Genomic DNA, 15606 nt, shown 5'->3' on the forward strand with positions numbered 1-15606 from the left:
AGGGGCTTGTTGGGACTTGTTCTCAAATGCTATGAATTAAGAACAAGGCAACATAAAATGTTAAATGTTAACGTCCTTCGTCCATGAAACATTATTTCCTTGAGAATAATGAGCCTTAGACGAAGGTTAGCGAGAATATGATTACGAAGCTTAAATCTTCGTAATCAAATTTCAATAAATATTGTAAGACAACGTAGAAAAAAGAGTATAAAAAGGGTGAATAATTCATAAATGAATTATATTATACTATATTTATTTGATATGATGAATTATTGAATACAATAATACCTCTGTCTTGGTAAAGGTTGGGTTCCGAAAGATGCGATTGCAATTACCAGAATGCCTGAACAGTAAAGGAATACTGTTCACTATTTATAGGCACAGGGCGCAGCCTGTGAGGAATTACAAGTATGCCCCTTATAAAAGTTTACAACATTGACTCAGACCTTTATGGACTAAAAGGTCATTCTATCTTTAGGTTGGTTTGTAATACCGAAGCTTTAAGAAGAGGAACCTTCGGCCATCTTATACAAACAGCTTCAGCCGAAAGCCGCTTCTTCCTAGAGGACCTTCGGCGACGAAGCATAGGCCCAACAGTAGCCCCTTTCGCGGTGCTAGATCGTTTTTCGTAACGAGCTTGATCCGTGAAAAAAGTCTCTTAAGCTTCGGAGCGCCGAAGGTCTAAAAAACACCCTCCCTGAGCTCGTTGTCGAGAAACGATTCAATTTCCCAGCGTGTGACGGCCCCACCTTGCAGAGTTACTGTTCGGTCTCTGCGGTCCACCACGCAGCGAGTGCGAGCGGGTGTCCGCCTGGTGTAAAAATCCTGGCGCTTCGCCTTCTTACCTGCAACACTATATAAACAGACGAGTAGGTGTGAAGTTACCACAGCATTCATTGCTATTTGCACTGTTTTGCTGCCAAAATTTTTAACCGTCGCCGAAGCTTGTCTGTCGGAATCGAACGAAGCTCCAGTTTGATACCTGCTTCGGAGGAAGAAAGTATTAACGTTCCACAAGTTCATAATTAAATGGCCAGAGTGCGTTCTACCGCCAGGGTTGAGCGTGAGGGGGACGAGACTGAAGCTTCGGAGACTGTTCCCATCTCCGAAGCTATGCAACGATCCGGGCTGGTGACTTCGGAAAAGGTCCCTAATGATGATGCAGACCAAGCAGAACAAGCAATTGCTGAAGCAGAAGAAGAAGATATTCAGGAAACTGATTCCGAAGATGATTATCGCATTGCCATGCCAAGCAAACCCAGCCACTTGGACTTCGGGAAATCTACTGTTTCGAAGGCTGATCTGTCCAAGATGGTAAAGTCAGGCTTTTTTACTGAAAATCAGAAGAAGCTATTACGCTTCGGAGGAGAAGAAACTACCCCAAAGCCGGAGAAGGATGAAATTGTTATTTTCAAGAGCTTCCTAAAGGCTGGATTAAGATTTCCCTTACATGGGATTATTGCAGAGGTACTGAAGAGGTTCGGTATCTATTTTCACCAGCTGACCCCTAACGCTATCGTTAGGCTTAGTGTTTATATCTGGGCACTCCGAAGCCAAGCGGTGGAACCATTTGCGGACAGCTTTTGCCGGGTTCACGAGTTGCATTATCAAACGAAGGCTAGAAAGGATGGATTGCACGACAATTTTGGTTGCTATAACTTCGCCTATCGGAAATCTATAAAGTTTTCTGTAATTAGCTACCGAAGCAAATGGGCAGCAGGCTGGAAATCAGAGTGGTTCTATGTCAAGGTTGATGACGACAAGGAAAAGCTTGTACAAAGTCCACTCGAATTAATCTTCGGAGAAACCCGACCTCGCTGCAATATGACACCCGAAGGTCCAACACAACAAGCAATAAATGAATTCAGAATTATTGCAGAGCATATCAGCACAAGGGACCTGGTTCAGGAGTTTTTGGCTTTCAAAGTTTTTCCTAGTGTAAAGGAGTGGGAAATGCCGAAGCTGAAGGGGGAGAAGAAAGAAGGTGAACTCATACGCTTACCTTACTACTTCAAGTTTAAGAAATACTTCAAAGCACCTTGCCAAGAGTGGCTGGATACAATTGAAGTGATGTGCAATGAGATACTTGGCAATTATTCTAAAAAAGAAGATCAGTTGATGACCGCAGCCTTCGGCACCCGTCCGAAGCGAAGACTAAACCGAGTGCTGGACGCCCTAGGTTTCGAATACCCTGATTACGAAAATCTGAACAAAGGTGCCGGAGGCCAAAAAAGGAAAAGGATAACTGAAGGCTTAAATGAAGATGAAAAAGAACTACCAAAGAAGAAAATTCCGAAGAGGAAGAGAGCGTCCTCTCCGAAGCGTAAAATATCCGACGAAGAAGAAAGCCCCGCATCACCCTCTGCCGCTGACATTGAGGAAATTCTGAAGGTAATGACTGAATCCTTACCTGCGAAGCTAAGTCCACTGGGGCCCCAACTGACAAAGTTTTTTCAGAAGGACAAGGAGCCCGAAAAATCGAAGAAAATAATCAAAGCAAAGAAACAAAGAATTATTACTGTGACAGAAGTAATTGACAAGACACCGCCAAGAGCTTCAGCTCAGAAAACACCAGCAGCTGCGAAAGGGACAGATATTGAAATTACACCTTCGGAGGTCGCAGCTGCCGAAGCTGCCTCGGCTGAAGGTTTGAACCTGGAGAGCACAATCGAACACATTGACAAAATACTGCTAGACATGGCTGCAGAAGAAGCTACCACCGCCGCCGAAGAGGCCGCGACCGCAGCGTCGGAGAAAGGGAAAGAAATTGCTGATGAAGCTTCAGAAAACGAAGCCTTCATGTTCCAGAATTTAGTTGGAGAAAAACTGTCAAAAGCTGAAAGAGAAGAGCTTAGAGAATATGCAAAATCCTGCGGATACAAACCTGGAGCACTCCTCTTCGGAGGCGTTGATGATGAAAAATTAGATTGCATTCGAGATCAAACCGGAGCCAAAGTTATCGGTACTCTGTCCAAGAGTATCGGCTTTCCGAAGCTAGAAACAGACATCAGCCGCTACCGACGACAACATATCGTCGGTAGTTTATTTTATTCCAACTTCAAGGTGAACTACTTTTGCCTTAACTTTTATTGTTTCTAATAATGAAAACATGTCTGACGAAGGTTGTTCTCGTGCAGAGTATGCTGTTGAGCAAAGCCTTGCAAATGCAGCAAGATTTTGAAGATAGGAAGCACGAGGTTATAATTGAAAATTTGGAAAGCAAAATAAAGGAACAATCAGATGATTTCGAGAAAAAGAACTTTGAGCTCCAGGCAACCGAAGGTTTATTGGCGGAAGCTGAAGCAAAAATAACAGAACTGAACACGAAGCTTCTCCGCCAGTCTGAACAGTTCGAACGAGAAAAGCAAGATCTTAGTGCAAAACTTGAAGCCGAAGCTCAACAAAATTCAGATTTGAGAAAACTATTGACAAGCCTTCAAGAAAAATGTTTGGAATTTAGCAATAAATGCATTCAACGATTAAGAAAGATTTTTCACTCAGTTGGGGCCAGCAGTGAAAAATTCACCCCCTCAGCTGAAGATCTACCGAAAACCTTCGAACATATTGAGGGTGAGATTGACGAGCTCGACGAAGTCATAGCTGGGCACGGTGACTTCTGTGCCTGGGTGGCTTCTCGGGGCACTGCTGCAGCTTTCCTGAAAGCTGGCTGCGATCATGGAAAGATTGTCAATAGGCCAAATTTCACTTTAACACCATCAATCCCAGATGACATTCCTGATCTTGCCCGAAGTATCTCTAATAGATTTGTAAAAATGATATGGACAAAAGGTGGGCGAGAAAAGGCTGGAGACGAAGCTCGTAGCCACCTTGAACCAGTAAGAAACCATACCTTGTGCTTACCTTTTCCTGCAAGGTCGACTCTGACTTACAACGACCTTATTCATGTAGGATGACGAAGCCGAAGCCGATGATTAAAAATGACACCGAAACCGAAGCTCCTTGGAGATTAGATAGTAGACTGTAGACAGTACTTGAGAAACTTTTGAGATAACTTTTGTAAATGCAACTAAAACTTGTCTTTAATGAATTCTGTTCATACCTTGTGATATATCCTTATCCTTCCATTGATGTATGAGAAATGCTTTGATGTGGACGAAATTTTCTTTTTTGAGCCGAGGGCGAAAAAACACCCTCCCTTCTTTTCGTACGCAGCGAAGCATAGAAAACAACATTTTCCTTTTTTCCGAAGCTCTTCTTTTTGTACACGAAGCTCTTTCTTCCCCTTCTTTTTTTTCTTTTTGCCGAAGCAACCACTTATGCCATGAAGATGATTATCCTACATATGTCTGGATGAATGTTTATGAATGCAAATGCTATGATGTAATGTGATGTGCAAATGAATGGCCAAACACGTATTCCGAAGCTATACTCATAGCCATTATTTTCTTAAAAACAATCACACCTCAGCTCTGCATTCCCTTAGGAACGACTTTGGAGCTTCTTTGCCTTTACTTTTGGCGAAATCAGCGTTGACTTTTCGCTGTAAGCTCTGCATTCCCTTAGGAACGACTTTGGAGCTTCTTCGCCTTTACTTTTCGGCACTCGATGGTGCGTTCTCAGCTTTTACATTTACATTCCTTGGGGGATTTTGCTCTTATAGAACTAAAAAAGGAAATTACATGTGATGGCCCCATTAAAAACCTTTCTCCCCCTTCGGAAAGGAAAAGGGTGCCATGAAAGAAAAATAAAAAATATGAAAAATTACATCGAGTTATACATAGTATCGCCGAAGCTCATCCGCATTCCAAGATCTAGGAATGTCGTTGCCGTCCATATCCTTCAATCTGAATGAACCGGGTCTTGACGAAGATGCTATTAAGAAAGGTCCACCCCATTTCAACTGCAACTTACCCACTGTTTCTGGATTGGCCACTCTCCGAAGCACCAAGTGTCCTGGCTCAATATTCTTTAGCCGAACCTTTCTATCTCGCCATTTAATTGTTTCGGCTTGATATTTATTGATGTTTTCCACGGCTTGCAGCCTGATCCCTTCTAAAGCATCTTTTTCCACAGAATAAGCAGCTTCGGAACCTGATTCTGCCGAAGCTACTATCCTTATTGATCTAGTTTTAGCTTCTTCCGGAGTTATTGCTTCGTCACCGAATAATAACTTGAATGGAGTAAAGCCTGTAGACCTTGATGTTGTTGTATTGTGGCTCCACACCACTTTGGTTAACTGATCTGGCCACTTTCCCCTAGGTTGATTGAAGATTAACTTCATTATTCCTGTCATTATGATGCCATTTGCTCTTTCAACGAGTCCATTTGACTCTGGATGTCTGACTGATGCAAAATGGATCTTCGTACCAATTTGATCACAGAAATCCCTAAAAGCTTCGGAGTCAAACTGTGTTCCATTATCCACAGTGATAGCCTTTGGTACCCCGAAACGACAAACAATATTCTGCCAAAAAAACTTTTGAACGGTGGCCGAAGTTATTGTGGCTAAAGGCTTTGCCTCAATCCATTTAGAAAAATATTCCACCGCCACTACAACATATCTTAGGTTCCCTTGGGCCGGTGGTAACAGACCTAACAAGTCAAGGCCCCACCTTTGCAATGGCCAAATGGGTTGTATGAGCTGTGTTAAGGACGAAGGTTGTTTTTGATCTCGTGCACATTTCTGACAACCTTCGCACTTTTGGACTAATTCCGCTGCATCCGAAGCTGCCTTCGGCCAATAAAATCCTTGGCGAAAATTTTTTCCAAGTAACGGCCTAGATCCAATGTGAGATCCACACAGGCCTGCATGTATTTCTTTCATCAACTCTATACCTTCGGTTCTGGATAGACACTTGAGTAGCGGAGCACAAACTCCATGCTTGTACAACTCTCCTTCTATCATGACATATGGACGAGCTCTTGCCTCTATCCTCCTGTTATAAGCTTCGTCATCTGAAAGGAATTTACCCTGAAGATAAGAGATGATCTCAGTTCTCCAATCTTCGCTATAAACAGGAGATATATTGAGGACTGCTCTTTCAAGAAGTTCGACCGAAGGTGCTTTTATTGTTTCGAAGAACACATCCGAAGGTAAGGGCAGCCCCTGTGCTGCTGACTTAGCTAGCAAATCAGCATGCTCATTTTGTCCTCGAGGGATATTTTTGACAGAAAATCCCTCGAAGGAAGCTTCAACTCTTCGAACGATATCCAGATACTTTTCAAGCTTCGGATCTTTAGCCTTGCAACTCTTGTCAATATGACCCGAAACAACTTGGGAATCAGTTTTAAGAACAGCCCTTCTGATTCCCATTGCTTTTAGCTTCTGAAGACCCAGAAGCAGGGCTTCGTACTCGGCAATGTTGTTTGTGCAACTAAAATCAAGCTTTGCCGCATAACAAGTTTTAACTTTGGAAGGTGAAACCAACACAGCAGCCGCTCCCGCTCCGAAGGTTCCCCAGGACCCATCGCAAAACACTGTCCATGCTTCGACGTCTTTATTTGTTTCTTCCTCCTGAGCCCTGGCGTCCAGTCAGCAATGAAGTCTGCTAACGCCTGGGACTGAATCGAAGATCTATGAACATATTCAATACAAAATTCATTGAGCTCTGCAGCCCATTTTCCAATCCTTCCAGTAGCTTCTCGATTCTTCATAATATCCTTCAGAGGTTGTGAAGAAGGAACAATTATGTTGTAAGCTTGAAAATAGTGCCGAAGCTTCCTGCTTGCCATCAAAACAGCATACAACACCTTCTCTAATTCTGTGTAGTTTTTCTTTGATATACTAAGAACTTCAGATACAAAATATACTGGGACCTGCTTCCTGGCTTGGCCATCAAGCTTCTCCTGGACAAGTGCTGCACTTACCGCTGAGTGCGAAGCTGCCACATATAATAATAAAGGAGCCCCTGGCGTAGGTGGAGTTAGTGCTGTTAGATCTATCAAATACTGCTTCAGCTCTTCGAAGGCCTTCTGCTGGATTGGTCCCCATTGAAAGACTTCGACTGACTTCAGCACTTCGAAGAATGGTAAGTTTCTCTCTGCTGATCTGAATATGAACCTGTTGAGAGATGCCAACCTTCCTGTCAATCTTTGAGCCCCCTTTTTTGTAGTTGGTGGCTCCATCCGAAGTATAGCTTCAATCTTACTTGGGTTAGCTTCAATTCCCTTTGTTGAAACCAAGCATCCTAGAAATTTCCCCTTCTTTACTCCGAAGACGCATTTTTCTGGATTCAACTTTAAGCCAGCTTGTCTGAAACTGGCGAAGGTCTCCTGCAGGTCAGCAATATGATTCTCCTGCTTCGTGCTTTTTACAATGATGTCATCAATATAAGTTAGCACATTTCTGCCTATCTGAGACTGGAGAACCTTCGCAGTCATTCTGCTGAAACTTCCTCCAGCGTTTTTGAGCCCCTCAGGCATCCGAAGATAACAATATGTGCCACTTGGAGTTATGAAGCTAGTCTTCGGCTCATCTTCCTTCTTCATCCAGATTTGATGATAGCCTGAATAGCAGTCTAACAGACTCATGAGCTCTGAAGAAGCTGCTGCATCAACTAAAGAATCTATCCTTGGCAATGGGAATTCATCCTTCGGACAAGCCTTGTTAAGATCTGTAAAATCGATACACATTCGCCACTTGCCATTGACCTTTTTTACCATAACAGTGTTAGCTAGCCATTCTGGGTACTTTACTTCTCTGATAACTCCTGCACTGAGGAGTCTTTTGACTTCGTTGCGAGCACCTTCGGCCTTATCATCTGACATTTTCCGAAGCCTTTGCTTTCTGGGTCTGAAGGATGGATCGACATTGAGCGAGTGCTCAATAACATCTCTATTAACTCCGCAGAGATCATTGGCTGACCATGCAAAAACATCTTTGTTGTTGAACAAAAACCTTATCAAGGTTTTCTCTTGTTCTTCGGATAACTGAGAGCCCAACAGCACCTTCTGTTCTGCTATATCCTCACATAAGAGCATGGGCTTCGGCTGATCTGCTGAAGCTGCTTTCTCCCTTCTAAATTTGTATTGTTCACAAGCTTCAGCTCCATCTATGTTATGGATTGCTTTTGAATCAGTCCAGTTTCCTTCGGCCCTTCTGGCAGCTTCCTGGCTTCCATGAATAGCGATAGGTCCTTGATCCGAAGGTATTTTCATGCAAAGATAGGCAGGGTGAAGAATTGCTTCAAAAGCATTGAGGGTGCCACGACCAATAATTGCATTGTAAGGGTATTCCATGTCAACGATGTCAAACACAACTTGCTCAGTTCTAGTGTTGTTGATGAACCCGAAGGTCACTGACATGGTAATCTTGCCCAGTGCTACAATTTGTCTTCCTCCGAAGCCACAGAGAGGATGTGTAGCATCATGAATCTTATCTTCTGGCTCTTGCATTTGTCTGAAGGCCTTAGCAAATATGATGTCATCTGCACTGCCTGTGTCAACCAAGACATTGTGGACCAGAAATCCTTTGATAACACAAGAAATAACCATGGCATCGTTGTGTGGGTAATCCTTGAGCTGAAGGTCCTCTTGGGAGAAGGTAATAGGAATGTGAGACCATCTTGACTTGATGAAGGGTCCTTGCACCCCAACATGCTGTACCCTTCTCTGTGCTTCCTTCTTTTGTTTCTTGTTAGCTGGCTCTGAGGACGAGCCACCTGTGATCGGGAGCACCAGCTTCGGGTCCGAAGCAGCTCCAGCTTGATCGTTGAACGAAGCCATCAGCTCAAAAAAAAGTGGAAGTGAGTTCACCGGAGGTGGGCGCCAATGTTGGGGACTTGTTCTCAAATGCTATGAATTAAGAACAAGGCAACATAAAATGTTAAATGTTAACGTCCTTCGTCCATGAAACATTATTCCCTTGAGGATAATGAGCCTTAGACGAAGGTTAACGAGAATATGATTACGAAGCTTAAATCTTTGTAATCAAATTTCAATAAATATTGTAAGACAACGTAGAAAAAGAGTATAAAAAGGGTGAATAATTCATAAATGAATTATATTATACTATATTTATTTGATATGATGAATTATTGAATACAATAATACCTCTGCCTTGGTAAAGGTTGGGTTCCGAAAGATGCGATTGCAATTACCAGAATGCCTGAACAGTAAAGGAATACTGTTCACTATTTATAGGCACAGGGCGCAGCCTGTGAGGAATTACAAGTATGTCCCTTATAAAAGTTTACAACATTGACTCAGACCTTTATGGACTAAAAGGTCATTCTATCTTTAGGTCGGTTTGTAATACCGAAGCTTTAAGAAGAGGAACCTTCGGCCATCTTATACAAACAGCTTCAGCCGTGTTGGGGGCTTGTTCTCAAATGCTATGAATTAAGAACAAGGCAACACAAAATGTTAAATGTCAAAATCCTTCGTCCCTCGAAGCATTATTTCCCTAAGGATATAATGATTTCCGGACGAAGGTTACGAAGGACATACCTTCATAAGATCATTATATAGTGACGAAGGATGAAATGTAAAGAATATAAAAGATAACATAAATAATCATTTATTATTGAGCATAAATAAAAATATTATTGAATCACAAGTGTACCTTCAATCGGAATGAAATGACAATACAAGTGTGACGCAAAAAGCGAATGCCAAGTCAGCGTGAACAGTACAGGGATACTGTTCACCTATTTATAGACACGGGACTCAGCCCTTACAAAATTACATTCATGCCCTTTACATTTGATAATAATTCTATAGTAGTCTACCGAGGTCTGAATAGCCTTTTCATCTTTAAGTCGGTTCCACTCTTTGCTGTCACGCCGAAGCTTTCCTGCTCACACCTTCGGCTCTGTATCAACCTTCGTACAGCTTGGTGATCAGCCCATCCATCTCAATCCTCCTTCGTCTAGCTTAAGCTTCGTCCTGATCGTACTTCATGTTCATAATCTAAGTCCGAAGATACCTGTTCGTACATTTCACTTGGAGAATATTGTCAAATCATGTTTTTGAGGACCTTCAGAGGACGAAGGCCCCCAACAGTAGCCCCTCGCAATATAAATTTGTTAGCGATAAATTTAGATTGCGATATGGACGAAGGCCTTAAGCCGAAGGTCCGAAAAAACACCTTCCCTTTGCTAGAATAGCAACATTCACTGACAAGCGGGTCTTTCGACTTTCACCGCACTGGGCGTATAAATAAGATCATACCCCAAACTCATTTTGGTACGCACACTTGCTATCTGCCCCCGCTTACTCAATTTTAGCTCTTGCGCGCAAAAATTTACTGAGCTTTTAGTTTTGAAGCTTCGGCATTGAAAACAGTTTTTAGCATTTCCGAAGATGTCTGAAGACAAAAAGGCCGATCCCGAGATGAAGCTGAGTCTCTCTGAAGAGAAGAACCTGGGGTTCCTTATAGCTATGGCGGAGACCAATACAGAAAAAATCACCAAGGAGATCCTGGAAGGCTTGTCTGAAGATACTGGTGACAGCGACAGCTACGATGTAGAAAGTGGTGGGGAAGAGTCCGAAGACCGGCCATGGCGGCCAAGTCACGCGGTTTTCGGGAAAACCACCATTAAGCAGAGTCATATTGATAATATGAAGGGGCGGTATTTTCGAGATATATCTATTGTGAGAGCTGATGCTGGAGAAAAAACTTCTCCCACCCCCGAAGAAGATGAAGTCGTAATCTTCCGAAGCTTTCTCAAGGCTGGGCTTCGATTTCCCCTAAGCAACTTTGTTGTTGAAGTTCTGAAAACATTTCAAATCTACCTTCATCAAATTACTCCCGAAGCTATCATAAGAATGGGGATGTTTGTCTGGGCTGCGAGAAGCCAAGGTTTAGAACCAAATGCCAAAAGCTTTTGCAACATCCATGAGTTGTTATATGAGACGAAGCCCTGGGGGAAAGAACAATATCACAACAACTTTGGGTGCTACAGCTTCGTTGCCCGCTCCGGGTCAAGCTGCCCTGTCCCAACCTTTTGGAAGAGATGGCCCGGAGCCTGGATGACTGAATGGTTCTATGTAAAAAATGACCTGACAACGCAAGAAGATGTCAAGAGTATCATTATGCGCCCCATCTGGCAACGCTTCGGACTTCGAAGGCCGAAGGTTAAAATGGATGAAGCAGCCGAGGAATGCCAAAGAGCCTTCGGCGTAGTCTGCTCTTTTATTGGGACAAGGGACTTGATTCAAGAACATATTGCCTTCAGGGTGTGGCCACTTGCAGGAAAGTGGGAAATGCCGAAGGGGACCATCAAAGAGTCCGACGAAGGCGGACTGGTAAGACTAAAATACACATTCAAATACGGGGATAAATTTCTTGAACCTGATGACGACTGGTTGAAAAGCATTGAAACGTTAAGTGACGAACTGCTTGGGGCATATTCGAAGGCCGAGAATACTGCATTATCAGCAGCCTTCGGAGGCCGAAAGAAGAAAAGACTCAACCGGGTATTTGACGCAGTCGGGTTTGTCTACCCTGACTATCACTATCCGGTGTTGGGTCGCAAAAGAAAGAACACTTCTTCTGCAGCAGAATCTACCACAAGTGCCACTAATGAACCAGCGCCGCAAAGGAAAAAGATGAAGGTGCTCACCCACCGAGCGCGCTTTATTGAGCCGGCCACAGTGCCAGAATTCATTGATGAAATTTCCTTGGCCTCTGAAGCTACAGAACCAGCTCCAGTGCCGAAGATAGAAGAGAAATCTGAAGCACCTTTAGCAGAGAAGGCGGAAAAATCGAGAATTGAAGGACAAAAAATATTGGAAATCTTAAGTCCTTCAGCGAATGCTGAAACAGGAAAAATCCAAAAGGGCCCATTGGTGACCCCAAAAAGAAAAAGAATGGTGAACGTACTAGATGTCTTGGAAACAATTATGTCTTCAAGCACAACTCCAAAGAAGACTGTTGAACTTGCTGAAGCGTCTACTGAAACTTCGAAGCAACAAGCTGAAGCTGAAGCCGAAGCTGAAGCTGAAGCTAAAGCTGAAGCTGAAGCTGTGCCTTCAGAGCCCACCAAGGAACAATCTTTGGAAACCGAAAAAACATCAGAACCAGTTTTGATCGAGAAGATTGACACTGCCGTCCCCGAAGCTCCTGCCAGCACATGCGATTATATCATACGACATGCCTCGGGGAAAAAATTATCTGAAGAAGAGACTCATGAAGCTAATCACTATGCCAAAGAGTTAAAATATCCAAAGGGAGCAGTGGTGTTCAATGGGACAAATGAGGATGACTTTCTATACTGCCTCCCTGATAACAAAGAATTATCTGTTTGCCGAGAGATGGCTAGAAGTATGGGGTTCCCGAAGCTCGAAGCTGGATTATGTGCTATGACGAAGGAGGATCTCGCGGACAGTCTTGCGTATAACAGCCTAAAGGTATGGGAATTAGTCGTTTTGAAAAAAAAAAATTTACAATACGTAATTCATTTTTTTATTCTTATTCCAAGTCTTTACATATAGGGCTTAATCCTAAGCAACGCATTAAGAGCACAAAAGAGTGCCGAAGATGAGAGCTATGAAATTGCGTTCAACAACCTTCGGTCAGAAGTTATTAAACTGAGAAACGAAGCTCTGGAAAAGGATAAAATTTTGCTTACATTGGTAGACAAGGTAAAAAAGGACGAAGCTGCCTCAAAGATCCAGGCCGAAGCCCAAAAACGTGAGATTAAAGATCTTCAGAAACAGCTAGCTAGAGCTAGAGAGGAACGTGCGCTTGAAGAAACAAAACGAGAGCTTAGTGATCATTTGGTTAATCATTTAGAGTTAAGTACTCAGGAGCTTCGTGCATCCCAGAGGAAATGCTATGTTAAATCTATAGAATGCGTCAAAAAGATAAAATCCAGCTTCGCCAGTGTTGGCGCATTTTCTAGTGAAGAAACCTTCTCCAGAGGCAATCCCGAAGGTCCATTGGAATGGATTAGTCATGAAGCAGAAGCTTTCGAGGAAATCCTGAGCAGCCGCGGTGATATCTGCGCATTTTCGGACGCCAGAGGAATTGCTACTGTTCTAGAGAAGAAAGGTTGTGATCATATTAAGCTGCTTGCGCAATCCGAAGCCACTTTATCCGCTGAAGATATTAAAGACCCCTCGACCGAAGCTAGCCAAGTTGGTGGAAAATTTTTCACCGACATCTGGGATAATGGTGGCCGAGAAATGGCAGGAGAAATTATTCAAAGAAGTGAAAAGGGCATTCACGATGCTAGAGAAGTGGCTAAGGCTGCTGAAAAGAGCGCAGAGCCCGAAGGTCAATTAGGTATTAATTAATAGTTTGTATCGTGTTGTAATTTTTATTTCAAACTTTGTTCGTGGTTTGTAATAGTAATGCAAAAATATTCTCTTCCCTCAGAACCTGCTGGATCGTTTGTTGACCTTCACACAAAAGGGGATGACGAAATTAAACAAATGGCCGAAACTATCGTGGATAAAGTTGTTGAACAGCTTCTAAATGAGGCTGCCGAAGTAGTATTAAGAGAAGACTAGGTGTTATTAGGAAAAACAGTTGAAGTGTGATTTATGTAATATCTGGTACATTTGAATGTAATACACAAGTCTCTGTTCATTATTCAATTCTTTACGATGCATGAAACTTTACATACGTACCGCTTTTGAGCCTTCGGCGAAAAAACACCTTCCCTTCTTTTCATGCTTCGTGAAGAAAAATTTTTATGTATCACAACAATGTCCATAGTGCTCAGATGAAGAATATCCAAGCTTCGTGAAAACATTCTCCGAAGCTATACTCCGAAGATGAAGATTGTGTCTCCTTGTGACCGAACACGATTTTCACTCTTTCAAAGCATACTTCCGAAGATCAATATTGTGCCCCCTTCTTGTGCCATATGCAACATGATGTATGATGCTTATGCTATGCAAAATGATGTGATGATGTTATGTTACGTAGATGACATTTGTTCCGAAAGATACACACATATCCCCACACAGTATTTTTGTATCAGCACTGATTCTTCGCTGTAAGCTCTGCATTCCCTTAGGAACGTCTTTGGAGCTTCTTCGCCTTTTACTTAGGCGGTATAAGCTCTGCATTCCCTTAGGAACGTCTTTGGAGCTTCTTCGCCTTTTACTTAGGCGGTATAAGCTCTGCATTCCCTTAGGAACGTCTTTGGAGCTTCTTCGCCTTTTACTTAGGCGGTATCAGCGTTGACTTTTCGCTGTGTGCTCTGCATTCCCTTAGGAACGTCTTTGGAGCAAAAACCTTACACTGCGCTCCCTTTGGAACGACTTTTTGTAACTTCAGCAACTTACTCTGCGTCCCTTAGAACGACTTTTTATTACTTCGAAGGATTTTTAATAATTCGAAGGTCCTCCGCAAACTTTCAAGCTTCAGCAACTTAAGCCTTCGGAGAAAGTAGATTTCCCTTATGGCCAACCACAAGACCATTACATGAAAATCGAAATGTTTTTTATTATACAGAAAATAGAACTAAATGGAAAAGACTGCTATCAAAGTAGGATACTTGTCAATAAATGTGCTTTGACTCCGGCACGGTGCTGTTGACTGTACGAGCTTCAGACTGCTCTCTGAAGTCCCTTTGGTGTGGAGCATATTGGCTCCCTTCTGGCTGTTGGCCTTGTTGCAGCGGTGGTGGAGGTGGAGGTTGTTGCCAGGAAGCTTGAGGTTGACTTGCCGAAGCAACAGAAATTGCAGGGTGGTTACCTACGTATTCTGGGATGTAAGGCACATGGCACGAAGCAGTATGCATGACTTGCTTCGGCTGAGCCTGTTGTGCTGCAGCTTCGGCTATCTCCTTTTGCTTTTGGATGGTAACATGGCACATCCTGGTGGTATGGCCCTTGTTTTCACCGCAAAACAAGCAAAATATTCTCCTTGGTTGATCTCCAAATCTTCCGCCAAAGCCCCTGGCGCCTCTTCCTCTTGGAGCTGGTGGCCGGAAGAAGCTTTGTTGTTGCCCCGAAGCCTGTGAGGAGGGCTGCGGCCTGTGCTGCTGATTCCCCTTATCATCACTTTGAGTAGAGTTATGGATGGACCTGACATGCCTCGGATAGAATCTTCCTCCGAAGCCCCTGGTAAACTCAGAAAATCTGAAAGCCTCCTCCCTTCTTTGGCGAAAATCATTGTCGGCACGAATGTACTCGTCCATCTTTTGGAGCAGCTTCTCCAGAGTCTGAGGGGGCTTCCTAGCAAAATATTGAGCTGCAGGTCCAGGACGAAGCCCCTTGATCATGGCCTCGATGACAATTTCATTGGGCACCGTTGGTGCCTGTGCCCTCAGACGCAAGAACCTTCGGACATATGCCTGAAGGTATTCTTCGTGGTCCTGAGTGCACTGGAACAGAGCCTGAGCAGTGACCGGCTTCGTCTGAAATCCTTGAAAGCTGGTTAACAACAAATCCTTCAGCTTCTGCCATGAAGTGATCGTTCCTGGTCGAAGGGAGGAATACCAGGTTTGAGCAACACTTCTGACAGCCATAACGAAAGATTTGGCCATGACTGAAGCATTGCCACCATACGAAGACACTGTTGCTTCGTAGCTCATCAAAAACTGCTTCGGGTCTGAGTGGCCATCGAATACAGGGAGCTGAGGCGGCTTGTAGGACGGGGGCCAAGGTGTAGCCTGCAGCTCAGCGGACAGAGGAGAAGCATCATCAAAAACAAAATTCCCATGATGGAAATTGTCATACCAATCATCT

Source organism: Zea mays, chromosome 10, assembly GCF_902167145.1.
Source record: "Zea mays cultivar B73 chromosome 10, Zm-B73-REFERENCE-NAM-5.0, whole genome shotgun sequence".
Classification (NCBI taxonomy): Eukaryota; Viridiplantae; Streptophyta; class Magnoliopsida; order Poales; family Poaceae; genus Zea; species Zea mays.